Here is an 18,561-nt window from a genome sequence, read left to right as displayed (position 1 = left end):
GTCAAAGCCAGTTGCAAAGGCACCTGTAAGGTATCATTAAGCTGTGAAAAAACAATAACGAGCTTATAACAAAACACCAGCAAGCACAATGAAGATCAGTGTTACCCAGGAAAACTATATAGGATGCTCAGAAAGAAAACGCTTCATGAACAGTAATGTGTATTGTTACTTTGGTGTTGATTTCATATCAATATGATTGAAAAAGCTTTTCCCTAGCAGAGTTTTTTTGTTGTTGTTTTGGAAAAGTGTTCACTGCAAAGTTCAAATAGATGTGAGCTGACTGACTGCTATTGAAGGTGTTTCTCTGGGGGATTGCCTTGTCTCTGCATGGAAGGCCTGCATGGAAGACCTAGAGAAAGGTACATCCTGACAAGTAGAAAGTCAAGCACAGGTGCTAGGAGACCTGCATGGATGAGCAAGGAGCTTCTAACTGAGCCCAAACAGGAAGTGTAGAAGAGGTGGAAGCAGGGACAGATGACCCAAAAGGAGCATAGAGTTGCTTTCTGATCTTGCAGGGATAGGATTATGAAAGCCAGAGCATGTCTGGAGTTGAATGTGGCAGGGGATGTGAAGGGTAAGAAGAAAGGATTCTACAACTATGTAACAGCAAAAGGAAGAGTAGGGGAAAAAGGTGGTGGTGTTCCCCCTGCCCTGCTGAATGGGGCTGGGGGGAACTTTAGACAAATGCCATGGAAAAGGCTGAGGTTCTTGTCTTCCTTGTCTTGGTCTTTATTGATAAGACTGGCCTTAAGGAATCCCATACCTCTGAGACCAAAGGGAAAGTCTGGAAAAAGCTAGACAACCTTGGTGAAAGAGGCCGGGTTAGGAAGCGTGTAAACAAACTGGATGTACTTAAGTCTGTGAGGCCTGACAGGTAGTACCCGTGTGTGCTGAGGTTGCTGGTTGATATTGTAAGGCCACTCTCGTTTGTCTTTGAATGGTCATGACAGCTGGGAGAGGTTTCTGAAGACTGGAAGAGAGCAAACTTCACTCCTGTCCTCAAAAAGAGCAGGAAAGAAGAGTTGGGGAGCTACAGGCTAGTCAGCCTCACCTCAGTCTGTGGGAAGCTGACACAGAAAATCATCCTGGAAAGCATTTCCAAATATATGAACGGCAAGAGCATGATTGGGAGTGATTAGCATGGATTTATGAAGGGGAAATTGTGCTTGACCAACCTTGTTGCCTTCTGTGATGAGGTGACTGGGTTGCTGGATGAGCAGAGAGCTGTTGATGTTGTTTACTTTGACTTCTGTAAAGCTTTTTGCACCATCTCCCATATCATCATAGAGAAACAAAGTGTGGGCTGGATAAGTGAACAATGAGATGGACTGAAAACGGCACGATGCTGTGGCCCAGAGGGTCGTGATCGGCAGCACAAAGTTCAGTTGAAGGCAGGTCACTTACGGTATACCACAGGGCTCAGTACTGGGGTCAATACTGTTTGATTTCTTCATTTATGATCCGGATGACAGAATAGAGTACACCTTCAGCAAGTTTGCAGGTTGCAAACATGGAAGGAGTGGCTGATACATACAGTGGCTCCATTAAAAAAATGGAAGGAGTGGCTGATAGACCAGATGACTACGCAGCCATTTAAAGGAACCTCAACAGACTGGAGAACAGAGCAGAAAGGAACCTTACGAAGTTTAACAGGGGGAAATGCAAAGCCCTGCATCTGGGAAGGAGTAACTCCAGGCACCGGTACATGCTGGGGTCTGACCAGCTGGAAGGCACGTCTGCAGAGAAGGAACCTGGGGTGCTGGTGGACAGCAAGCTGAGCTCGAGCCAGCAGTGCACCCTTACAGCAAGGTTCAGCAGCATCCTAGGCTGCATCAGGAGGAGTGTTGCCGGCAGGTCAAGGGGGGGTGATCCTTCTCTGTTCAGCACTGGTTAGGCCACATCTGGAGTGCTGTCTTCAATTCTGGTCTTCCCAGTACAAGAAAGATGACACTTAGCAAGTCCAGTGCAGGGCCACAAAACTGCCCGAAGATGCGGCTTTCTTAATTCTGGTCTAGTTCTGAGATGTGATACGGTGAAATGTTTTGGGAATAAAATAGTTTTTGGAACTAGGAGCTAAAACTTCTAAAAGCGAGACTTAGGACCTAATTTTTCTTCCATCTTAGCAGTGTTTTATCTTACTGAGGTTGATAAATGCTGAACTTGGAGATATGATTCTGATATGCTAATTTAATTACCCGTTTGTTTTCTTAGTTCATTCTGGTTTTACTGTAATCTTTTGGGGATAGGTAAATAAGTTTATTTTATTGACAACATCAGTTCTCATGGAGAATTCGGCTTGGGTCTGTAGCAGTCACTGCTAGGTATTTTTAAATTACCCAGAAATCTCAGAATATATTTAAGGGCAGATTCTGGTCTGTAAATGTCAGGAATTCGTGAACTCTGGAGAAAAGAACCAGCCTTCATTGACAAGAGCTGACAGAACTGGGGTTTGCATAAGGAAATAGATGCTTCCTGAGTTTTACAACCTGAATTTGGTTCTCTTCAATGCCCAATTTGATGCTGGAAGGTGATTTCAGCTTGGCATCAAGTGACGCTGATGGATAGTACTAATGTAATTTGATTATATTTGCTTTTTCTTTGTTTTGAAATATGCTTTTAATCTAAACTCACTGGAATAACGAACAGACTTCTGTGTTCATATTAATTTTCTGATTTCAGTACTTTTAGGTGAGGGTTACCCACTTTGATAAGGGTAACGCTGCTGTCAGAATTAAGCATTGTACTACTTACTGCTTTTGTTGTATAAGTCAGCATGAATGTACTTGGAGAATGCCTCTGAGCACAGCTGGATGTTCATTGAATATAGTAGCTGCATATTCAATTGAATCAATGGTTTATTTAGTCATCTTCAACAAAAAAATACCTCTCTGATACGATAGCATACTCAAATGAAGAGCGTCCTGCTACAATTTCGTTACTGGCGGACTTAAGCCTTGGGCACAAACTTAACTGATACTGTTTGGTAATGAACTGTGTGACAAATTCTACTTCCAGTTGTTACCTGCAAGGAAGGCATTAATTCCCACTTAGATGCAATGGAATACCTGTGGTGTCAAGAGGAAGATTTGTAAAATAAAAATGGCTGGCGTTGTGCAGCAGGGAGCAGCTGGGGGCTGGTTAGTCCCCAGGGTCCCTGTTTCGGGGGGGGGGGTCGGGTGGGGTGGGTGGGCTGGTGGCTGTCTGGAGGCAAGGGACAAGCACTGCCTTGGAGCAGGAGTGAGAGAGCAGTGCCTGCCCTGGTGTCTGCAGCCAGCTCCCAGCAATAATCACATCTAAAGCTGTAATCACAGCCACATGGCAGCGTTGTGCCTTTTTTACTGCTTTCTATTCTTAGTGCTTGTAACAGGGGATTAAAGAGCGCACTAAAAATATATGCTTAAAAAAAAAGTAGACTGTTATAAAATGTGATTTCCTTTTGAAGGACTGTATTTAGTACATGATGAACCCCATAGTGGAGGCATGTATGCATTTCCAGTCGCTGCTAAGGTTTCGAAACTATTTTAAGAGCAGCAGAACCTGGCTGTTGTCATAGTAGCAATAAACCTTTTAATCCCACTTCCTCTGGAGGTGAAGCTGTTCTGTACCTAATCTTCTTAAGATCATCAAGGCTGTTTATGTGACAGGGAACGAGGGATACAGCACTGAGATGATGTGACTTCTTGCCCCCAGACAGTTTAGCTCTTTTTGTCTGCTTTGATAGTGTTTGACTGGGATTTGCTGAGGGACAGGTCTTATGACAAGCTAGTGGGAGGGCAGTCACCAGGGAAGCTAGCCTTCATTTATACCAGTGTTCTGGCATTGTCAACTTGTTGTTATGGTTAAATTAAACCGTTCCTAGGTAGTTCTGGGCAAAAGCTTGCCACTACCATGGATCTCCCATAGTTTAAAAGCATCCTTTTTGAAGAAGTCCTTTCATCCTCAGTGCTTCCATTCATCAGTGTCTCTGAAGCTTCCCAGACCACATTGGGTTGTATTTATATATTGTCATAAAGTCTGTAGTACCTCCAAAGTTAACACAATTAAAAATGCCTTGAAGTATTTGCATAATGTAGGGTGACTTAAATGTATAATAGGTAGTCAAGAAAAATCCACAGAAGACTGGTAGGTTCTTCAACTGTTTTTTTTGAGATCAGTTTAGCTAGCTAGGGAGAATTTTAAATGTCATGTGAAAATAATCCTTGTAAATAGAATTTGGCTTCCTGAACCAAAAACGTTACAAATGTTTGCACATGTGTATCTAGAAAGGAGACCTTCCTTCTCACCAGATCAAATGTCTCAATACTTACAGACATCTGTACCATTGCTAATTTATTTGGTATAGTCTGGTTACAGTACTGGATTACATAACCTGATGTCCTGCAAATAAGCAATGTGCATCTTTGCTTTGAACCAGTATTTTGGTTCATATATACTGAAAAATAGCAACAGTTTGGGGATTTTTATTTGTTTGTTTTCCTGAAGTCTGTGTGTTCTGGCTAGATGGACACTCAGTCTTTAGGAAAAATGACATGACAAAGTAAATGAACAAATGGTTTCAAGGTTAGTTGGTTATTTGCAAATTTAAAATAAATATATATTTGATTGCCCCTCTATAGAGTTTTGATCATGTGTAATTGGTTTTTTGCTCCTTCCCCTCCTTTCCAGTAGCCCTTAGTTCAACATGACATAGAAAGATGTGGTAGAGAAACCATTATTCCCACGTCTCTGCCTGTGGATGAGCTCCTGATATGAGAGGGAAGCTGGCTAGTTACTGCAAAAAGTTCTGCAATGCTTTTGACTGAAGTGCTGTAGTTTTGAATAATAACTACCCCTTTGGTGACTTTTGTTTAATGCCTGGTGCTACCACTAAACCTTTTCATCAGATCTAGTTACACCTCAGGCTGCCTTGCTCACTGAGTTGCCTGGACTGCCATGTGCATTTGACCTGCCCTTGCAAGGTCTGGAGGTGTGGGCTGGCTGCTGTCCACACTTAAGGGATGGGGAAGGTGTTTCCTTAAGGTGTTTCCTTCCTCTTTCCCCTTCCTTTTCACAGTATTGGCTTCAAGCACCGTGGGGAGGGAGCAGCGAACACTCCCCAATGGGACACAGGCCAAGGAGCCTGGTGTGGGGGTGAAAGCCCCTTGGACAATCCCATGTCGTCCCCGGGAGGTGTCCTGTATCGTGTCCTTACCAGAAGAAGGGTTAGGTGAGGTGAAGGATGTCTTCCCAGAAGAATTGTTGGTGTTACTTTGGAGGGGCTTTGGAAGCTTTCCAATTTGACACTGAACAAACCAAAGTTCTTATTTTAAAACAACTTCTCTTTTGAAACAGTCTTAACAGTTAAAAATAGTAAATATTTTTCACTGTTTGTTTAATCTGAAGGGTTCAACACTTTGTACCACTTTGGAAACTTTTTCACCACAAATATTAAATAATTTTATGGCATGAGGGAACTGTTTCTTCTTCATAGATGATAAAAATGCTGGGGGGGGTGTGTGTTCAGTTTATATAAGCAACCTGTCACTGTTTGATATTTATGCTACTCAGTTGACTTCTTAAGAAGAAATCAATCCAGATTGGGGAGAACTCTGTTAAAGGTATCGGTTTTTCTTTACTGGCTTATATAATGATGAATTAATTCTTAAGCTTTTTGATCTGGGTGGTGGATAGGTGGAGGAAGAATGGAAAAAAGTACCCCTGTATTCATTAATACCTCTCTAGACACATACAATATTTAGGTGTATTATTCTAATTTATGTCAAGAATTTTGATCATAATTTCAGGTGGGTGTCCTTTTGGTGCAGCATTCTGGATCAAAACCTGTACATCATGTAATTTTATGTCCGGTTCAACTCAAGTTCTGCCAAATTGCATGAGATATGATTAATACAATAGTAGCTAAAATTAAATCTCATGTTTTAGTAAGAAAGCAGATTTTATCAATAATCTCTAAGCTCTGTGGGATGACATCATCATTATGTCAATGTCTTTACACAGTGCTGAGTATTCTGACAAACATAGCGATGGTGTTTGTCTTCTATTAGAAACAAATTGAACAGCTGGGTACAAATGTCTCCCACTCTGTTACAGGAATGGTCAATGCCTCCAGGTGCTGCTTGGTCTTTAGTGTGTTGGGTTTTTTCCACATGGTTTTACTGTAATTATAGAGGTGAGAGCTCTTTATGCTTAATCTTGTAATGAGTGAGTTTGTATAATGCATTTACCCAAGTGGACTTCCTAGATGGTGAAGCAGAGAGCTTGCGCGTGCTGCACTGGCTGCTAGACATGCCACTGGGGATAAACCAGGGACAAGTGAAAGGCTGCAGAGAAAAAAGTGTGGAGATCTCTTAACACTGTCATTAGAGTTAGTGACACACTGTATGCATTAAAAAAATGATCAGTTGTTAAAATAGTGACCATTGCTAGCTGGGGTTGATAACCTTAAACTAGCTGCTATGAGACAGTAAAGTGCTGTCTCCCACCACAGTCCTGTGAGTGTTGCATTTGACGTTAGTGTCTGTGGCTGATAAGACTAGAAATAGATAGAGCAATGTGTGTGCCTGAGAAGATGAGGTATGTGCTTTGTAGCTTTACTTCTTGTTCCGCAGGGTTTATACCAAATGGTTTGCTTTGTCAGCCTGAGTCGTTATGTAAAAGCCATTCTTGTTGGGGTTTGCAGGTTTTTTCTTCCACTGTAAAAATGTAGGCTAGTGAATTGTCCCCCTTGTGTTGCTGAGAAAATCCCAGAGAGAGAGTGAGGTAGCTTACTGATTTATTCCACAAATGTTTCCGGCACTCCTTTGAAATAAGCTAAAAACTGGAATGCCTGTGGTCTGCTTTCATATGGACACTTAAAGGGTATGATTTTTGCATCTCCTCAGACTCTCAGAGGTATGCACCTGATAGGAAACGTGCGTTTCTGGCTTCTGTGTGCCTCTGGGTGAGAGGAACAGTTGATTCTCCTTGGCTTGCAGACCTGTGAAGAAGACACAAGTATGTCTGATGTGAACCATCCTCAGCTTGGCAATCTCATAGTGTCATTTCCTTCTCATGCTGAGACCAGCATAGCTGAGTATGGTATTGCAGTCTGATGTGGTAGCTCCCAGCCATTATGGGAAAGCAGCAAAAGTGTCGCTTCCACCTGTGCCACTTTCTACAATTTTCCTGCCATCCACGAAAGCAAAGGTGGGTGTTCCCAGTGGTTGCTCCCCTGTTTTGTTCTCAATTAGCTCTACCTTTCCTTCTTTCATGTATCTCAAATCCATGTGCATAAGGGAAAGGCAAAGTAGAGGAAGAACATGCAGGAGAGGCCTGATAGATTTAGCAATGGTGTTTCAGTGTAGTGTGCACTTACTGAGAGGATTAACACCAAGTTTTCTTGGTTTAATACGGCTATGAAATGCCCAGACAGGCACCATTTGGGTGAGTGCATGGAAATCCACTGATGTTTTCAAAATGATGATTGCAGAGTCAGACTGTTAATAATTACAGAAGCATTCTTCCAGCTGAGCTGTTGCCCCTAGAATGTGCAGAGGGCCCTGACGTGACTGCAAAACAGTCCTAGAAATACCTTGCCATGCAGTTTTCAATCCTTTCTAAACTTGGTTCCTAGAGTCCACGTTTTTTGAAATCAGCATCTTTTCTGGACACTTGTCTAAGTTGCAGGCTTTTTTTTGGCCCGTTTATAACAAGATATCCAGAAAAAAACATTACATTTTCCCTTCAGCGGGGTGAAGGGAGGGGAGAGAGGGAGAAGCTGGAGGTACTTCATCCCCCTATAGTACAATGCCGCTACGCAATACAGCCTAGCAGTGCTTTGTTATTCTCCCTGCTGTGTCGCAAATTTCTGTCTTAACATGCTATTTCCCCAACACTCCTAACCTTGCTGTTTGCTGTATGTCCTTGTGCACTGAATTCTTGTGGTTTGAATTGGTTTTCTCAGGTATGCTGTTCTGCGTTTTTCCCAGGTGAATTCACTTTTGTTGGTGTTTTCTTCTGCCACAGTGGAGTCCAGCATTGACTAAAGGTAAGAAACTACAGTTCACATTAGAGTTTCATTGCTATATTTGCTGTATTTCTTGACTTCTAGTGATTTTTGCATTGTTCTACTACTGCAGTTTTCATGAGCTTGTTTTTAATTCCTAGTTCTTACTTCATCAAAGAGTATTTTGAATCAAACCAAGCCCAGTAATGATTCCCATCTTGCTTTGTTAGAAACTCCTCTCATGCTACTCCTTGTTTTCATTTTACATTGTTATTTCAGTAGTGTCTCTTACTCAGTTTCTGTTGCCAAGATTCTGTCTGTATCCAAGGCAACTTAAATAATTTTGAGAGTAAGATGGTGAGAGGTGATGTATCAATTACTGATATGCAAGTAAATGACCTTGCGGCACTCCCTTTATGCATCATTGTAATTCTGCTTGATTTAAAATGTTTGGGTGCAGTGTGTACAGTTGTGGAGACGGGAGAGATTCCTAAATAATGAAAACCTGCTGTTTTGTAATGCTGCAATGTGTTCCAGCCTACTCCAGTGCCATGTGCATCACATGGGATCTGGGCTGAGAGCCAGTGCAAATGTTTCTTCAAGGACTTTAGGACATATTCTAATTATGTTTAGATTCTCCCACTCTCTTTTCATCTGAAGGATGTCACTCTTTCTGCTCATTTCAAAGTGTGGTGCAAAGCACTCCATCTGCCAGCATGAGAGGGGTCCACTGGTACACTTGTGTGAAAGGCAGTAGGATGGCTGGCTTTGTGAGGAACTCTGCAGTCTCCAGCTGTGAGAAGTCCCAGGCCTTTGAACACTGTCAGAGCTTGGCCAGTGTCCAGCAGTGTTTATAGCCAGTGCTGGAGGAGATATAAAATTCCCTGGAGGAAAGAAGTTCATTTCTCTGAGCCTAGCAGGGGAAAAGAGGGAATGAGTTGTGGGATGAAGTGTCTGAAATTCTCCGTAGCTGAAAAAAGCACAACGTTTTGTGGAGGAAAAATGTATTTTTGGGAGCTATGCATGTGAACACGTGTATTTTCTCTCAATCTGGTATTGAATGTGTGTGATGAGACTACAAGATCTTACCTAGGGGTCTTTTTTACAGTAACTGGAATTGCAAAACAGCATGCAAGATTAAAGGCCGTTACACAATACTGCACACTGGGACATAATTCTGCAAGGTGAATACAGTGAGGACAGATCCATGCCTGTATGTGATATATGGCAAATCAGACTGTGCATTTCTGTGGGTGTGTAAAACTGGCTGAGGGCTGTAAGACACAGACGCAGCCTGGAGGTTATGTTCCTGATGTGGGGAGGAAGGAGAGACACACTTTTCTGTCCGTCCTTCACAAGTTATCCGAAGGCAAGCCTGTATTCTTGTCTCTGCTGTGGTCTACACCCTCTGACCAGGCAATCAGTGCTAAATTGCCTGGGTTCTTTTCTGGGGAGCCACATGCAATAACACCTGCTTTTCAGCCAGACTAATTTCTCAAGGGTGATATTGTTATATCAGCTCCCTGGCTAATTAATGATTCTTATTGTCTAGGCAAGTGCATTGATTAACTGGACACATAAGAAAGACTGGGTCAAACTTCAGAAAGTCGGCCAGATTCTCTCAATCCTTTGTGCCTGCTGGGATCATCCTGCTGCCTAGTGTGACCTGAGTAATCAGTGTACTGTCAGACTGGCATGTCTCAGTCCTGATTCTCACAGGTTGATGGCAGCGTTCAGCAGCAGCTTGAGACTCTGTTGTGGGTGGTTTGTGTGCCCAGCAAGAAGATTTTATGTAAGTTCTGGGGCTAACGTTACTGATGGAGCTGAAGCAAGGGGAGGGGGCCAGGGTTAAAATCTCTAACCTGTGTGTCCCTAAAAGGACACAACCCACCTTCAGGTGGTACGTGGCCCAATAACTGTGGTTGCCACTGATTGTGATCACCATTGTGAACTCTTTCAGCAAAAGATGGAATACAGGCTGTTTGTGGAGTTAGTTGCTGGATAGAGCTTCTCCTGAAAAAAATGAAGTTTATGTTTTGTTGCATCCATCTTGGCCAAACATAAGATTAGGAGAGAGGAAGAGAAACTGAGGCTAATTCTCTTCTTTGCCTATACTTGGCTTATATTGCTGTAAGCTTGCTTACCTCAATATATGTAAGATGAAAGGCTGTGCTCGTGGGACTGGGTGCATAAGACCAGAGTTGGGCGTCTGGCCTGAAGAGTTTTCTTTGTACTTTAATGGGCACTGCAGGGGGTTCCCAAGAGGATCTTCAGATGAAAGCTGTTTTTCTGTGGGCAGGCTGCACGGAGTCTCATTATTGCTCTGGCTTTTGCTGCACAGCCCATATGTTACTGCAGGGTTGTCAGCCCTTCGGTAGATTTCTACAGAGCAATAAAAATAAGTAGATTAACGAAGCAAAGAAGATTAGAGACACTTTGGGCAAGGAAAGGGAAGGGAGGAGGATGAGCAGGAGGGAGTATAAAAAGAGACCACAAGACTGTGAGTGCCACGCTTCCCGGTGCATGTTACACAGGGTGGCTTTCTTTGTCCCTTTCGGGTTTGGGTTAGGCAGACTAAACAGAACCGATCCTGACGCCATGTCCAAAGAGAAACTGGAGTCACTGGTCAAGAACATGGAGATCATGCTCTCTGAGGTGGAGCAGCTGAAGATCCATTGCACCAAGCAGACGGAGGAGGTGAACCAAGTGGTACAGGAACTGCGCCGAGAGAACAGGGAGCTGACAGAGAAATACGAGCACATCTGTCAAGACCTGAAGGAGGCCAAGGAGGCCATTGCCCAGCTGCAGGACACCAAGTTTGCCTTTGAGGCAAAGGAGCGGCAAGCACAGAAGCTCAACCGGCAGCTGTGAAGCAGCAGGAGAGAGAAGCGAGAGATTTCTTAACCTGATCTAAGAGTAAACAGAAACCTTCAGCCACTCCAACTGAAAATCCTTGGACCAGTATTTTGAAGACCCTTTCCTTTCCTCCTCAGACTAAAACTGTGTGCTGGAAAAAAAGTATCTCTGTGGAAGCAAGATCTCAGGCGCAGCTGGAATTCTGCCCCAGAAGGCTCCTTTTTAATGAACTAAATACCTCATTATGCTGGGAGGAAAACCTCATTCCAGAATCCCTTATCAGACATCTAAGCCATAGACATACAGCAACAGCTGCCAGGATCTGGGCACCTTCTCATGCCCCTTGAGGGTTGCACAAGGACATAGCCCAGGAAAAGAACTGTCTCTGCACAGAGCCACTGGAGAGACCTGTGCCACGAGAGTCTGCTGAGATGAACAGAAGGATCATCATCTTGACAGCCCCTGTTGCTCTGTGTTGTTGCTAATTTTTTTCTCTGTTGCACAGTGAGGCTGTGATGCTGTTCTTAGCAGGGTGTCAGCTTCCTTGCTGCCTGGCACTGGAAGACATCAGCAAGAGCTTAAGTCGTGCCTCATGCTTCCAAGTACTTGCTATCAAGGGCATGTTGGTCCAGAGGATCTTTTAATGCTATTATAGTCTGTGTTGTCCTCTTTCAATTCCAAAGTGACGTATAAGAACTGGAAAGGTTTCTATCTCAATTTTCGTTTCAATAGCATTAAATCCTGATGACTCCATGTTTAGTATGTTAGAGTTAAAATTCTGCTGAATGTCACGCTTTTTTAACCAAAGAGCTATGTTTTGGCACTGGATTTACTTTTCCTAAGCAGAAGTAACATGTATAAATAGACTGGGAATTAGGAGGGATAAATGTATGTGAGGCATGGAGGTGAGGATTGCTTGTCAGAGGTTTTGTTTTCAACTTTTCTCTCTTCTTCTGTCTCTCACAAGCAGCATTTGGGATCGTCAGTGCCAAGCCTAGCTAAGAGCAGGTGACTTGTAACTCCACGGTGAATAGTGGAAGATCTTTGGGGGAGGTGTGGAGAGAGTGCAGAGAGAAAAATTCTGAATGTTTAAATGGAGAATAGCTGGAATAGTTCCAGGAGGATGTTTCTTCATGTTGGTTGTGATGTAGCCAGCTTCCTTCTTCCCCTCCAAAGCTTTGCTGTATTGTTATCTCTGCCTGGCAAGCTCCCCCTTCCCGGTGAGGGCTGACATGTGAGAGAAGCAGAGACGCCATTTCCCTTCCTGAGAGAGTCAGGGTCTGTCTGGCATCAGGAGTCTGGGCACACTGTGTGGGGCAGAGGGGACCAACCACACTTGAGAGCAGGGAGTCAGGCTGGGGGGAAAAGGAAACCTGGCTGCTATGGTTTCCCTGCAGAGAAAGGCAGAGGGAAGAACAGTTCAGCAAGACCTTCTTTTACAACTTCGTCCAGCATTGGTGAAAATAATTGTAGTTTTGTCATGGATTATAAACATACTGAGAACAGGCCCAGAATTAGCTAGCTATTGTTCCTTCTCTGACGTCTCCTCTGTCACATCATCTAGGCCTGATGCAAAAGCCTTTGGAAATTACAATCTTCCCACTGGTTTGACTGAGCGCTGGGCCAGACCTTCTGAGCAGAGGGCTGCTGTTCATGTGGCAAACAAAGCACTAGGAGATCCATGTGGAACAGCTTTTTCTGTGAATCACTGGGAGCTGTGGCAACGTGTTTTGTTAAATTTGTGTGATCTAGACTTTTTTACTATTTTGGGTGGAGCAGATTGGAATATCTGGATAACATTTGAGAGGTCAGAGACTGTCCTTTATGTTTTCAAATGTAATCTGGATACAAATGACCAGCCTTGACCCTTTGCTCCTTGCTCACCAGTGGCAGCTTGGGAAGCACAAGAAATCAACATTAATCACAGTATCTGTTTGTATAAGAACTAAAAATGTTTTGTCTTGAAATCAACTCTCTAGCTCAAATCTGCTTACTGCCTGTGATTTCTTCTACTTTTTATATATCATTGAAATGTAAAACCAACAATAAAAGGAAAACAAGCAGCTGAGGGACCATCTGTTGTGGATAAGGCATTGCCTCAGTGCATGTATATGTTATTTTGGGGTGTGTGTGGGGTGTGTATGCTTGCTAAATATAATTTCTCCTGTTTAAATCCAGTGCAGCAAGGAGTGGACTAAGGAAGACCCTCCAGATCTCTCTGTGTTCCCAGGTTAATCACTCTAAACAAGATTCTCTGTGTGGCTGCCAAGTTCACCCTACGCAATATGTAAATCCATGATACAGAAAAAGAAAATGGGATTGCAGTGTCCTTATGGTCAGTTTCTTAATAATTAGCAGGATTCAAGGTGTCAAATTTTAAGGAAAGCTGTGAGAATGATTTCATGTAAATATACTAAGACTGGGGTGGGCTATTTGAAAAACTGGATGTATTATCCAATGCCAGAAAAAAATTAATACGACACCCCTTCCCTTCCAATAGAATCAGTTGTGTCCTGGTTTTGCTTACACGGGTTAAACTTGGGAGTAGTTGGGATGGTTTAAAATCAATATACATTCCATTATATGTAGGTCCTGTGGTTTTTATATGCAAATCCTTGTGTATCCAAGGTTTGGATTGGTGCATTCACTTGTACCCTGAGGTGCAGTGTATTGGTGCGCCTTTCACAACAAAGTTTGCATAGAATTAGTCACAGCACTTTGAAGTTGATTTTGCTTTTGGAACATCAACATTATCAGTGCATGCTGCTTTTCTTCTTTAAATGGCCTAAGGATGAAGAGCTGAAACTTGTGTGTAGCATCATCAGCTTGTTCAGAAAGTTGGCCTGAATAAAAGTCTTGCCTAATTTGGGTGAGAATTAAAATAAATATGAAGTGACAGGCTTACCATTTTCCTCATCTTGGCAAGGGATGAAGAGAGTTATCTGATTCTTTGAATTCAAAAAGCCAATTTATCTGAAGGCTCTCTTGGAGAGCACAGCACAGGAATTGACTCAGTTGTCAAGAGAGGGGTAAGAGGGGAGGACCCAGTCAGACCTTGCATTGCGGGCTTCAGTGGCTGCACGCTGGCAAAGCGCAATGAAATTGTCTCTACTGGTAGCAGGATCGGTACAAAAGTTGTACAGGGTCAACTCCTCTGCAACAGTCATCAGCACTTGAAAGAGTTCACGGGGGACCAGGTCTCTGGAGCAGATACAGACCAGTGTTAAGAGTTACTGCAAGAAGATTGCAGGCTTTTATGCAGTCAAGTTGTACAGTAGAGCTCATTGGTGTATAATATCCTTTCCACCTTTCCTCTAAGGACTTTGCAACGTCTCCTGGACATGAAACTGAGATTTGTCTTTCCTGAAGGATTGGCAAGGGTTCATTCTATATACTGAGACGCTGTGATTCAGAGGGCTAAACGACATAGCTGTCTTGCAATAGCGAATGAGTCTGGGAAGAATGGAGTTATTGGTGTGTTAATCAGGTTTGGTAAAATCTCCATTCAGGTTGAATCAGATTTTACTTCTCTGCCTTTTCTAAAGAAAGTAATAATAAAAAAAATCAGTATGTCAAAAGATGCATTCTTTTCAGAGTGAGCTGAATCCTTCTGTTTTCAGACCCTTGTGCAGCCAATGGAAGGAGTGATAAGCTCTAGTGTCCCTGGTAGCAGTGAACTTGGTTTGACGTCCCAGAGACTCTTATTTCTTTACTTTGTCATTCAGTCATCAGCATGCTTACCTGGGATGTCAGATTACTCTTCAGTGTTATCTTGTGCTCAGAAGAATTTGGGCATATCCCCTGAATAAAATGCCCCAAGTAGTAGGCTAAAGCATGTGAATGGCTGTCCATTTCTGATTAGGGTACAGCACTTATCTAAGAAACTAGATGTTAATTTGAAAACAAAACAAGGCAACCATCCCATTTTTAAGCATGTGACCCAACCATAACTATAACATCACAGATCCTTGCTCTTTGACTAAATGAGTTAAGGGAGTGTTCAGGAGCACTAGTTTGTAACGTGTCTGTATACCATGATTTCCTGAACACAGTAGTCTTCTGGGAAGTTCAGAACTCCTAAACAAGCTGAATACAGATCCTTCACTTCCTTGGGTGAATGCTCAAGCTGCTGAGACCAGCTTCTCTTCTGGAGGTTTTGTGAGTCTTGTCTGAATTTCTTGGATGCTGTTTGAGGTGGGGTGAGAGGAAGTAGAAGAGTTAGGAGTAAATTTCCCCCCCGGAAAGAAGGAAGGGTGGGGAGAAAGTGGATTTAGTTTCGTTCTTATTTCTCACTAATTAATTCCCCCTGAAGTCAAGTCTCTTTTGCCCATGACAGTAACAGGTGAGTGATCTCCCTGTCTTTATTGCGACTGATGAGCTTTTCCATCATATTTTCTTCCCCTGTCCTGTTGAGGATGAGGAGTGTGGTGGGCATCTGGCGACCAGTCAGGGGCAACCCACCACAATGCTTAAAGTGTTTGACAGCCATAAGTAGTTAGACTGGAGCTGGGTCCAGTAAAGCATGCAAATCTTTAGATAGACCTTGAAAGCAGCCCCTGACAGTAAGGAAACCGGGTGGTTTGTCTCCATGAAAGGTACTTCTGGAGTATAACAAAAGAGAAAGCAGAAGTCTTGCTACTGACCTCTGGCCATATAACTGTTGAAGTTCCTTGTATCACAGCTTTTGTAGAAGTTGCTTTCTGCCAAAAGCTCTTCACTGATGGGATTAGAAGGGATATCTTGTTCAGCAGTATCCATTTACCATGCATTCTCATGCATAGTATGAGAAGTATGAGAAGAAATCTTGACTCTTTCTTCTTGATACATCACATCTGTGACACCCAGATGCTGGATGGAGCTAGTGGCAAGAGGTAAATGCCTGTGGTCCTGACTGTGTTCACTCCATAGTGTGTGTCTTATCCAGAAACAAGAATGGTCTTGAATCAGTATATTAACTTTCACTAAATGTTAGGTGTTGAAAACAATTTCAACACAGGAATCATGTCCTTTCTCCCAGAGGAAAGGTACACACACAAAACTTTCTGTGGAACTACAGGGCAAAGGTTTACTTCATATTTGCATTGCCTTTTTCCTGGTAAGGACTGGCCTCAAGTTCAAATCCCACACTAATAGGTTCTGATTTTGTCATGTCTCTGCTGGAACCAGGAAGAATGAGCAGATTTTTCTTTCCTTTTGTTAATAAAAGGAGTTTCATCAATGTTTCATGTTGCTTAGTTGTGGTAAAAGTCTGGTCAATTCTTGTTTTATTTCAGCATCTCAGGAGGTTGTCTATTAAGTCTTTATGGGGTTAAAAATGAATCCAGATGTGTTTACACAGTATCTGCTTTAATGAAGTAGGCACAGCTGTTTTTGGATGTATCCTGGCTTGATTCCAATATGAGAAGTCACATTTTCCCCATCTCTGTACTCCCTTGTAGTTTTAACTATCAACAAGTACACAAGAACCACAAGAACATTATTAAGCTCAGTATTTCCAAAAAAAAATTCACTGAGGATCCTGCTGCTGTGAGAAGAAATCTTTAAAATCAGGTATTTATAAATTCATACGGAGCGGTGGGGTTTTTGTCTACTAGGTTTTGAACTTTTGGGATTGGATTTCAAGCCTTTTTTTTCCTGATGATACAGGCTAGAAGTTTTAAACTGATCTGAAAATGTGGTTTATTCATATAAGGTGAAGGGCTCAGGTTTTGGTTTGATCAAATATTGTGAGGCTTAGGGTATAATGTGGCAGCTGGCAGGATGGCAGTAGCCAGTGGCCAGCTGAAGTGTGGGTGGATAAAGAAAAAGCACGCTCTGATGTAAGTCCTTTCTGATTGAAATGGAAGGCCTGCAGCTTGGCTGAAGGCCCGGATTTATTTTCTTAAAGGAAAATTTCCATTTAAAAGGTAAGACAGTAATTTCTATATTCTTAATTAGGCATTAACAATGTCCAATTTTTGTCTCTCCTGACAAGGGGAACATAGGTAGCCATAAGTCAGCACCACTATTAGACATTCTTCTGGGGTATGTTGACTCTTTCAACCTTTTGGGGTTTTCCTGCTTCTTGGTGGAGGTGTTGCCATTTTGTGTTGGTTTCCTTGTTAGGGTTTATCCTTGTTTGTTGTGGCAGAGTTAGCCTGGGCACAAAAGTACAGGATTGCTTTTGCATGTGGAAAAGATGTGACTTTTATTTGAGCTCTGTCCCCTGTGGGATGTGTAATGGTAGGATTTGAGTACTGTATACCTTCCGTGGCTAGTTGCCAGACAGGGATTGATCAGCAAGGATTGATGAAAAAGAGCTGTAGCCCTAGAATAAAACTACTTCTGTGTCACCTGGTGCATTTATGAGGCTGCTAGAAACTCTCCTTTCCATTTGGAGCTCTGTGTGTTTAGGCTTGTCAACAGTTGCCAAGGGTAGTTTCTTTTTATCCTCTAAAGCAGTAGTGTGGTTAAGCAGAGAGTAGTGATCCCAGTTCTGGAGATTTCATTGCGCATCTTGATGTCTTCCTTGGAAGATCCAACACGTGGAGTTACCTGAAAGTAGAAGCTTCATCTTCTCTTTTGAAAGCAAGTTTCTATTTCTTATGGTTTCAAATGAACTACTGATGAAAAAGGATTCTAAAACTGGAAGGCAAATAAAAAGACAAACCCAAACTTAAGACTTTAAAGATATTCTCATAATCTTGGAGATCTCAGTTGTAATAGGGTTGAAATGCTGGTAGCTGTTATAATTGTTGGACCAGAACCTATTTATATAGATCAATGGTCTCTGTATTTCAGTATTTATTTGTTTTATACTAAGCAGAGGACAAAATCAAGGGGTGTGGGGATTGTCTGTTTTCAAGATAAAACAGTAACAGCAACACATAAGTTGTTACACAACAATTTCTCGTATCCACATGATTAAGAGCAGAAAATTTTCCTTGTAATGCATCCAGCTAGATTCCTTTTCCCTTAACAGTTTTCTGTTCCTGAATCGTTCCTTCATGGGATTTTTCAGAGGGTTTCTGAGTTGCATGGCATTTATTAGAGGAAAAAATAGAGAAACCTGAGCTGCCATTGTCTTTGGTTAAATTCAGATCTGTATCCAAAGCAGTGGTATTTTCAGACCTTAGGGATCTCATTAACTCTGCCTAGGGCCAGATCTAGCTGTGAATTGTATTTAAGTTCAAACTTTCTTTGGTCAAAAGCATATCCATGAACTGTGATCTGAGTTTTAGGTTTAAAGTAAATGTTAATTATTATTTCATTTATTTATTTATTTATTTATTTATGGTTCAGAATGATGCGAGGGGTCCCTGTGAGTGAGGCCTGGCCAAGCCCCTCGGCCGCGGCACCCTGAGGAAAACCTTGTTAAGGGAGGGTGAAACACCACGAAGACAACGAGATGTGAGGGAAGGAAATGTGAGGAAGGCCCCTGGGAGCACGGAGGGCAGGGAAGGAGGGAGCTGCAGGCATGGGATTGCCCTGCAGACCCCAGAGAGGAGGCCTGTTCATCCTGAGGGCCCGCAGCCCACAGCGGGGACTTGTGCTGGGGCAGAGGAGAAGCGTGAGCGGGAAGGAGCGGCAGAGGAGCCGCCATGGGCTGAGCAGAACGCCCCCCCCCCCCCCCCCCCCCCCATCCCCGGTGCCACCCAGAAGGGGCAGAGGAGGTGTGTGATGCAAGAAAATGTAGTGAAAACCGTAAAACTCTACAGGCAGGAGTTGCATAGATAACAGGA

The 18,561-nt window shown here is 42.8% G+C and overlaps 1 protein-coding gene across 1 annotated transcript in view; it reads left to right on the top strand.

Annotated features, from left to right (window-relative positions):
- The first annotated feature begins 16,274 nt into the window (after window positions 1-16,274).
- The window catches only part of PAPLN (papilin, proteoglycan like sulfated glycoprotein), a 55,622-nt gene continuing 53,335 nt past the window's right edge, over window positions 16,275-18,561 (top strand). The window contains exon 1 of the mRNA XM_040602479.1: window positions 16,275-16,390. The gene's annotated coding sequence lies outside the window, so the exon portion shown is untranslated. The remainder of the gene's footprint in view (window positions 16,391-18,561) is intronic.

This window comes from Falco naumanni, chromosome 7 (genome assembly GCF_017639655.2).
Source record: "Falco naumanni isolate bFalNau1 chromosome 7, bFalNau1.pat, whole genome shotgun sequence".
In the NCBI taxonomy this organism is placed as follows: domain Eukaryota; kingdom Metazoa; phylum Chordata; class Aves; order Falconiformes; family Falconidae; genus Falco; species Falco naumanni.
The sequence above is the reverse complement of the archived record's forward strand: the minus strand, read 5'-3'. Positions and strand labels throughout refer to the sequence as shown.